This window comes from Miscanthus floridulus, chromosome 3 (genome assembly GCF_019320115.1).
Source record: "Miscanthus floridulus cultivar M001 chromosome 3, ASM1932011v1, whole genome shotgun sequence".
Lineage (NCBI taxonomy): Eukaryota > Viridiplantae > Streptophyta > Magnoliopsida > Poales > Poaceae > Miscanthus > Miscanthus floridulus.
In genome coordinates, this window is record NC_089582.1 from 7021441 (window position 1) to 7031864 (window position 10424).

General features: G+C 40.0%; 1 pseudogene; it reads left to right on the plus strand.

Moving 5' to 3' along the window:
* The window catches only part of LOC136541299 (putative disease resistance protein RGA3), a 33068-nt pseudogene extending 22954 nt beyond the window's left edge, over nucleotides 1-10114 (plus strand).
* Nucleotides 10115-10424: the final 310 nt, after the last annotated feature.

Sequence of the window (10424 nt, forward strand, 5' to 3'; positions counted from 1 at the left end):
GCCCGTCGAGGCCGCCGCTGCCTTCCCAAGTAGGCACAGCCCCGGCGCGTGGGTTCAAGGCTTCAAGGAGCAAAAATATTGGAGCATTGGCTTCAAGGTCACCGTAGCTGCTGCCGGCTTCAAGTGCCAAAAAAAAAAAAAAACAGAACACGCACGTTGTTCAGATGCCCAGAAAAAATTCGCCAAAAAAAAGTAAGTTGGAACACTTTGAGGGGCAAAAGTGTCTTTCACATGGAACTTAACACCGTTATGTGTCTCAGCTCACGGTAGTGTCAGTTTGGGAACCGAAATTTCAAACGGTGCCAGATAAGGAAGATTTGAACTTTGAGTGCTAAATTGGGAAGAACAAGTTTTTCCGGTGTCAAATAAAGAATTTTCTCAAAAAGGAAAGACTTCAACGAGATATATGCCAATTGCATAGTGACCTTCAATGCCTTACTGATACTCTTCCAGCAATGTACAAGAGTGGAGGATACTCTACCAACATTTCACAGACTGGTTTTTGTTATATGCCTAATGTGTTGTATCTGTGATATATCTATTTGCGATTCCTGGTTCTGTGCAAAATAAGTGGGGGCACAACACTACAACACTTACATTATATTACATAACTTGTTACTGGAGAGGGGCAACAGCTAGAGTAGCCCCTAGTTTTTTGTGTGTTTGGTTCGTGGAAAAAATATATGCAAGGTAGCCAAGACAAAATTTAGCTTGGACCATTTAGCTGTCATTTGGTTATGCGCTAAAATTTGGTATGGTAGCCATTTTAGATAAAGCATAGATTTAACAAGCATAAATCTAAATAAATCTATAACTAATCTATAACTAAGTTATACATGATCCAATGAGTATGAAATTTTTACTACAGTTCAAGCATACAATAATTAATCCACCATAAAAATTTCACCATAATTGAACCTTTGAAGCTGTAGCTATGAATTATTCCAATTAATTACAGAAAAATATAGATTTAAAGCTACAACAAAAACTTTGTACTAAAGCATACCATATTATATGTTCATTGTGCACATCTACTCATGCGGAGTCCAATAAAATTGAATTTTCCATTTTATGATTTTTCTATGATTTACTATAATTCTTCAAAGATTCGACGAAAACAAAAAAAAGATAAAACCACAGTCACTGTAGCAAAACCACCGTCCAAAACCGCTTGGGAGGTTATTTGACCGGTTTTGAAAAGTTCAGGGGTAGAAAAAATCCGGTTTTATAGTTTGGGGGTGAAGTAGTCCACCCTGAATAGTTGGGGGTTATATAGACTTTTTCCAAAAAAAAGTGAGAACTAAAGTGTAGGGAAGACCGAAGACCGCCACATCCCACAGTTGCCTACGGCACTTCCAGGAAGGTTACATGTATAAAGCCTCCGGATCTGGGAGAATTCAGAGACAGTCGATCTAGCCAGTAAGCCCCTAGCTCGGTTCTCCCCCTCTCTAGCACATAGTAAGCAGCAGATGCATGTGTGCCACAGTCGCCGCTCCAGAATATGCTCTGTTCGTTTGAACTTATCAGCCGTACCATTTCAGTGAAATAACAATGTTTTTCTCTCACAACAAATCAGCATCAGCATTAGTCGTTTTTCCAGCCAACCGAACAGGCCAAAATTCAAAATTCTGAAAAGTAGAACTGTGCAGCACATGGACGCGCGTTTAGTGCTTCTAAATAAACGGACCATGTTCCTAATTATATTGTTCCAAGAACCTTTACGCCACCTTTGAATGGTGTAGTGCGTTTCACATGCTTGAAGAATATTGAAATACTAATTAAGTACAGCCACCTAGGACATTTTGGAACGCATCCCTAACTGTGGCCGATAAATGGTATATTGGCGCTTGTGTGGAGCGACAGTGATACACCTTTTTTTTTAGGGACAGTGGTACACTTTTTAGCTGTGGAAATTAAAGTATACATGGGAAGACCGCCACAGTTGACGACGGCAGATCACATCACAATGTACATGCATGAAGCCTCCTGATCTGAGAGAGTTGACTTCAGAGACAGTCGGTCCAGCCAATAAGCCCCCCTGCTATCAGCTCTCCTCTTCTCTTCTCTCGCACATAGACATGGCCAGTATAATCACCAGATCTGCTAGCTGTAACATGTCGATCTACGCAATAGATTGAACCTGTAAGCCAAACTACTCTCTCGCTTCGGCATTTCCACTTTCCTTCCGTCATACTCATCTTTGCAAGTTATCTGATTTTTTTGCCCCATCAAATAAAACCACAGGTCGCACGCGCTTCTGGCAAGTCATAAATCAGATCCGCTAGCTGCTCATCGAGCACAGCTGACACTTCGCAGTCAGCATTTGGTTCAAACGCGCGAGAGGCACACAAAAAGGTAATCAAATACTAAGACATGCATGGCCAAGCATCAGTCATACATCCCGTCGTGCTGGATTAATTTGTTTTCTATTTTACAGTTGTTATTATTACTTTGTTTTCTGTTAAAGGTCGCCAAGTATTCTCTGCTTTAACCATTGCACTGCTCTGGTTATTATTAATTCGTAGATTTTGGATTGCTGAGGCGTACTGCTCTGGTTCCCTACTCTGGCAATCCCCTTTGTTGAAGCAGATCCTACTTGTGACCTATCCCGTTTTCTTATTTTCTGTCTCAATAAGAGGTAAGTCCATCTCTCCTAAAATTTGATTTCCATTTTTGTTCCCTAGCAACCAATGTCTCCGTTGCTTGCTCTTGCATTTTTCATGGTTGCTCATGTTAAGATATGTCACGGTTCATGTATCTAGGATAGGTACATCACGGCTCATGTATTTGGTACAGGTTAGAGTAGTTAGTTCTTTGCTTGTATCTCAAGTAGATAGATAGATCATGTTGATCTTTATCTTGTTGTAAACCAGACTATTTTACAGTTGTTATTACTTTGTTTTTCTGTTAAAGGTCGCCAAGTATGCTCTGCTTTAACCATTGCACTGCTCTGGTTGTTATTAATTTGTAGATGGGGTAGTTTGGATTGCTGAGGCATACTGCTCTGGTTACCTAATCATTAGCAAAAAAATTTCTTGGGAGAGGATGGGAATGTATTCATCCCCTGCTGTCTTCTGGCAATCCCCTTTGTTGAAGCAGATCCTACCTGTGACCTATCCCGTCTTCATATTTTCTGTCTATACATCTCAATAAGGGGTCAGTCCATCTCTCCTAAAATTTTATTTCCATTTTTGTTCACTAGCAAGCAATGTCTCAGATGCTTGCTCTTGCCTTTTTCATGGTTGCTCACTTGCTCTGTTTTCATCCTATGGTGGAGTTTAGAACTCTTATCAATAGTCATTATAAATCTGGATACTGCATATACTTTATATTTTCTTTCTGGTATCTGAGTGATTTTTTTTTTGTAATATATTACTGTTACATTTATACATAGAATTTTTTTGAATTATTTTTTAGTATCAAATGTGATTTATCTAGAAGTTGTCATTTTTACTCGACAAGAATTCCTTGTTTATTCCATCATTCGTTTTGATATGCTTATATTGATTCATACAAAACAGCTCGTATCAATTTGCTAGCCCACAGTAGCGCTGGTTTCTTGTTCTCCTGTATGCATTTGTGAGAAATTGTTTTTCAAGTTGGAGCACCCACATTTGTTTTTCCTATAAAAGTGCTCAAGTAATCAGGAATGGGTAGTGGAACTATTTTTTTACTATTTCCTACCGGTAACCATGTGAATGTTTTTTATAATATATGACTGTTACGCTTGTACATAGGGTTTCTTTTGAACTATCTTTAGTACAAAATGTGATTTATCTAGAAGTTGCCATTTTTATTCTATACAAGAATTCTCTGTTCAGTGTTTATTCCCTCATACTCTTATATTGATTCATTCAAAACAGCTCATATCAGTTTGCTAGCCCACAAGAGCGCTTGTTTCTTGTTCTGCTGTATGCTTTTTGTGAGAAATTAATTGTTTCGCAAGTTGGAGCACCCTCATTTGTTTTCCCTATAAAAGTGCTTGAGTAATCAGGAATGGATAGTGGAGCTACTAAACGTGAAATATTGGAGAAAAAATTGGAGAAAAGGCTGCAGGATCCAAAAACAGAACCATTAATATCTTTGCCTCTAGATTTTTTGGAGGGCATCACATGCGGTTTTTCCACTGAACGAGAACTTGGCAGGGGTTTTAGTGGAGTCGTGTACAAGGTATATGACCATTCCTCTTTCACTCCAATTTTAAACTGATGGCAACAGAAAGATAATAAATGTATTTTTGATGCTATGAAGGGGATTCTCCGGAGCGGCAAAGCTATTGCTGTAAAGAAGATTTTTGAAGCTCATCTGCAGGGCAATGATAATCAAGTGGAGAATGAGATCATTTATCTTACGGAGGTCAGGCACCAAAATGTCATACAACTAGTAGGTTACTGTGTCCAAACCAAGTCGGAAGTGATGGAACATAGTGGGAAACATGTTATGGTTGAAAAACGTGCATGTTTGCTCTGCTTTGAATTTCTTTGTAATGGAAGCCTTGACAAGCATCTTTCTGGTACGTTGAAATACATACTAAGATCTTCTGTCTTTTTTTCCTTTCCAAAGTTTACCTGATTAGAAGTTTAGAACACACATGCAAATGTGTCATTATATCAACAGCCACAGAGTGATAAATTCAATTATATAGTTTCTCTGTTTGTTGATATATTTCTACAGATGACACCTTGGGCCTTGATTGGGATATAAGATATGAGATAATTAGGGGAGTTTGCAGAGGTCTGCATTATCTTCACGATGAATGTCATATTGTTCACCTCGACCTGAAACCTCAAAACATACCGATGGATGCCATGATGCTGCCGAAAATTGCGGATTTTGGTTTGTCTAGGCTTTTGGGTGAACAAAAATCCAAAACTGTCACTAAAAACCTTGCAGGAACGCCGTAAGCTAGCTATGCTTCTTTCCAGAGCTTCATATTTTCTACTATTTTCTACAGCTGATTATGCAAATTCTTCTACAGTGGATATATGGCCAAAGAATACATAGACCACGGAATTATCTCCCCTAAGGCAGATATATTCAGTTTGGGTGTCATAATCATAGAGATAATCACAGGTCGGAGGGACTATCCCAATGTTGGCGAGATAACTGAAACATCTCGCAAGCACTATACAGACGAAGTAAGATTATTCAGTATTATTCCATACTGTAATTTTCTACCTTACTTATGCAAATGTCTTTTTCTGATAAATTACTTATGCAAATGTTTAGGTGGTTGGAAGTTGGAGGAACAGACTTATAGAAATAACACCCATGCATATGTCACCAGAAATGCGTATCCAACAAGTGCAACAATGCATCTCTATAGCCCTGAAGTGCCTGGAACCTGAGTCGAATAAAAGGCCAACTTCATTGGACATAGTTCAAAGTCTAAATGCAGTAGAACCAAAATGTACGTCTCCTGGAAATTCCCCCAGTGTCGTTGAGAAGGTATGATCTCTCAATATGCACTCCGCCTCTCCACACTTAATATCATAAGACTATCCAGATTAATATGCATGTCTGAACAAAATAACCGCTAGTGCTCCATTTTTCTTATCTTAATTAGTGTCCTCTTATAGTTGTAGTGCATTATCTATATCTGTTGTTCGAAATTAGCCTGCACAGTGACAAGTTATTCACTAATCTCCATGTGCGGAGGCATCGATTGGATTTACCGAGATGAACATGCAAGATCGATCACATATGACACTAGCGGCTTGATTTTTGTTGATGAGGTCTAGTCGGGAGCCCCCGAGTACCGATTGGCGCCCTCCATCTTGTGATTCCAGTTGGCTGGAGCGCCCATAAGTCGCGAGTGCCGTAAGGCAATTGGCTTGGCTTAACCTGTCTTTGAGTCGCGAGTGCCATAGGCGCCTGGGCTTTAAGCCCATCACGGTTTCTATAGATTGATTCTACTCATAATAGGCAAGAATATCCGATAGTGGTCCTGTTTCCATAAACCACCCTAGGCCATCCTTGCTTATATATGTACATGTATACCATGGCCTATAATCAATCTACTATTTTCCCGTGCAATTAAATTACCTTCACTGATAATAGGGTTGGTGAGGATATCTGGGGTTTATGCACTCATCAATCATATTATTTTTCTATGAAAAAATGTGACATATTTGACGTCTTAACTGCAATATCCTATTTGTACCTTTTATACTAACATTGAAAATCTGACCACAAGATATAATGCTCTAATGCTCAATACATCCACTGTTTGTCCAGGATAGGAGAAACCGGAATCTTCAGAGTCAAGTAAATGTGAACATAATCAACATACCAAAGACCACCAGTGCCATTAACGGCCTGAATGAGTGCGCCAATTTGTTCCAGTGGGTTACATCGGCCATTTCATCTCCAAAACCTCAGCTGAATGAAACACAAAAGGAGAGACTTCAATGAGATATATGTCAATTGCATAGTGACCTTCAATGCCTAACTGATACTCTACCAGCAATTGACAACCTCATTGATCGAGCAGAGTGGAGGATCCATCATGATTCTGTGGCTGACCTCCTTTCAAGACTCAAAGATGCAGTGTATGATGCAGAAGACCTTCTTGATGAGTTTAGATGGTATGAGAAAAAGGTTTCTGTAGAGGGCAATGCTATCTCAGTGGAACCAGTTATTAAATTCATTCAAAGTGTCACTCAAGGTAACTTCAACAAGGTGACTGGTATCCAGAAGAGGCTCGATAATCTCTCCAAACGGCTTGAGAAACAGGGCTTACTTCCAGCAATTCCAAAGTTTGACAAATCATCTAGGCCCGAGACCTCCTTTTTCTCCACTGAAGCAAAGATGATTGGTCGTGATGAGGAAAAGAAGAAGATGATCATGTTACTTGGTGTACCAACAAATAAAAGCTCAGGTCGTTCCGGATGCAAGAGAAAAAGAAGAGTCAGTTCATCAACAAGCAACCAAGTTTGTGCTACTATTGATAGTAACGAAGCAACAATAGTGAGTGTTCGAGTTTTGCCAATTGTTGGAATTGGGGGTGTCGGAAAAACCACCTTGGCTCAAGATATTTGCAACCATTCAAAAGTGAAAGGTCACTTTGACCTGATAATTTGGATTTGTGTATCGGATGATTTTGATGTCAAGAGGTTAACTAAAGAAGCCATAGAACAAACTTCTGGGGAAGTGCTAGAAAATGGTAACTTGAATTTTCTCCAGCTTGCTCTTGCGAATAGCGTGAACAAGAAAAGATTCTTGATTGTCCTTGATGACATGTGGGATGAAAATGAGGAGCATTGGAAGCACTTCTGTGCACCTTTTAAAAATGCACTTCAGGGAAGCATGATGCTTGTCACCACTAGGTCTCCGAAGGTTGCTGATGTAGTGCGTACAATGGATTCCTTTCCCTTAGAGGGTTTGAAAGATGATGTCTTTCGGAAGTTCTTTAAGTCCTGTGTGTTTGGGCCTAATAGCTCCAACATTGATCCTAAGTTGGAACGGATTGGTGAGAAAATACTCCCAAAGTTGAGAGGCTCTCCTTTAGCTGCAAAAACTCTAGGACGGCTGTTAGGAATGAGCCTTGAGCTAGCACATTGGGATAGGATTCTCAAGAGTCAGCTGTGGGAGCTTCAACAAAAGGAGACTGACATTTTGCCGGCTCTTCGGTTGAGCTACATGTATTTACCATTGTATTTAAAGAGATGCTTCTCATTCTGTGCTGTGTACCCGAAAGATTACATATTCAAAAAGGAGGATTTAGTGGAGATTTGGGTGGCAGAAGGCTTAGTGGAACATCACACTGGTGGTCAGTACTTTGAAGAACTTGCACATCTGTCATTTTTTCAGAAATATCCACGGTCCCACAAGAAATATGTAATACATGATTTGATGCATGACATGGCACAACTGGTTTCAAAGGACGAGTGCTTTATAGTAAAAGAAAAAAATGATATTCCTAAGATCCCTCAGAATGTCCGCCATCTGTCAGTGGTCAAAGGCGGAGATATTCAGTGTTCTGACTTATTGAAGAATGACATGGCACGGCTTAGAAAGCTGCGCACCCTATTTTGCCACCTGTCTTTAAAGAGTGAAGCTGATAATACTGTGATGGAGAAATGGTGTAATGAATTTTTGTGCATGCGTGTCATGGTCTGTTCTATCTCTAAGTGGGGCTTACCAGGTAATATTAGCAACATGAAGCTACTTCGGTACCTTCAAATCATCCTCTAGCCTTTGCAAGAGCCTTCCTTCAGCATTCTGTTGCCTCTATAATATGCAAATATTTAATGCTACGAAATGGAGCATTGATGACATTCCTAGCGGCTTTGGTATGCTGATCAATCTGCAGAAATTTGAATCAGTGAAATGTCAATTTCATCATATACATTCAGTTGGTACTCTTAAAGGTGCAACTGACCAAGGACAGAAGAGTCAATTGAGCTCAAAAACTATAATGGTGGTTTTCTCCCAAACTCAGAGCAGGTTCACAGTTACGACAGCACTAATAGCACTCTCTTGTCCGTGACTGATGTAGTCATTCACAGTTGCCAAAACTTATCAAGCCTCGAACAATTTCTACAGCCAGGTTATGTACCTACCATCAAGAAAATAGAAATTTCAGATTGTGGAAGTTTAGAATCAGTACCAGCTGATAGGTTTGGAGATTTACATTTCCTTGAAGTACTGAGTGTGTCCAAGTGTCCAAATATAAAATCACGACGCCTGTTTGCTCCATCCCTAAAGAAGCTGTATCTGGAAGACTCTGGGGATCTTGGATACAAGATTGAGTGTAGTTCTCTCACCATCTTGCATTTATCACGCAACCCTCTTGAATCCATCGAACTGCAAATGTGGAATCTTCCGTTACTGCAGGAGCTCGAGATCAGTTGTTGTTTTTCTCTGACAATCATTAAAGATTATGAGCTTTCCCTTGGCGGGGCCGGAAGCAGAATGGTAAGGTTCCCAAAACTCACTCACCTAAAAATTGCGCACTGCTATAAGCTTGAAACTATCGATGACCTCATATATCTCCCTGCCATTGAGAGTTTTGAGATTACATGCTGTTACTTGCTGTCCCGACTACCTGATATATTCGGAAGTTTTCCTCGTCTGAAGGATTTGAAGATTTTATTTTGCCAAAACCTCAACTGGCATTGTGGAATCTTATTACCATCGTCCCTCCAAAAGCTCCGGTTACTGAGTTGTGGGGATTTCTCTGCCGGGTTTCCCAGTTGCCTGGAGAACCTCACCTCCCTCGAGTCACTGGAGATTAATGAGTGCGAATGCATAGTGTCCATTCCAGGCGACCTGTGGAGCAGTAATCTCAAATCACTTAAGAGTTTGAAGTTTCGTCATTGTTCAAAGCTTAAATCAATTGGTGGACCGGACGCAATTGCACACATAAGAGATTTAGATATTTCTGGTTGCCCAGACTTGAAGGAAATTGACCAGCCACTGTGGAAAGGCTCATCCTTCTAGATTGCGTGCATTGAGAAAGTGGGCTCACGCTCTTTTTCTATGGTATGTATGCCACTTGTTTGCAGTATAAATTATGGTTACAGTTATAGAACTATGTTAGGACACTTGTGAGTTTTACGATATGTCATGTTTTCATGGGTCAGATCATATATATGTCTTAGCCAGTTATTGTTACTCTTAAGCTACTAATTGTTTCTGAAAAGCATAGCAGTCCCACTATTACTTTCTGAGTAACTCGGTGGGTTAGTTCTTGAGTGTGCATACATTTTTCCGTTATACTAGCCAGAAGAATAATAGTCTTTTTTCTTTTCCCTGATCGTGTTGTCTTGTTGATGACACAGCAGGTGGAAATTAAAGATGGTTGAGATGGAGCAAATATGTGCAGTGCAGAGCTCGAAGACCCAACGAGAAACAACGAAACATATATCACTTCTCCCTTCCATGCAAGATGACACGAAAAACCATTCAGATATTGTGCTTTTGTCATATGCCTAGTGTGTTATTCCTATCTTTTAGCAACTCCGATCCTGTTTTCCGTGCGAAATAAGTGGGGCAAAACACAAGATAATTTTATCCTCGGTTAAGCTCTTTTTTATGTCAATAATGTAACATAATGCACTGTATTACAATCATATTTATACGATTGCAACATGAGAGCGTTGCACGCTCCATTAGTTTTGTTGGATGTGTTTGGTTTTACTAATTTACTGGAGAGGGGCCAGAGCTAGAGTAGACTCTGAATCTCTCTGCTAGAATTTCCAGACCTATTTTAGAGGCCCGTCGAATGAGCACAAAGGTATCAAATAAGAGTGAAATCTACGCCAAGCCCCTAAAATTATCTATAAGTGTTAAGTTCCAAAAGTCTCAATATGCATTTCTGAGTCCCTGAAGTTTGTTCGGGTCTCATCTAGATCCAAACGGATATTTAACCAACCCGGTAGCTAACGTGGCATGTCGACTCAGGGCTTACGTGGATCCGA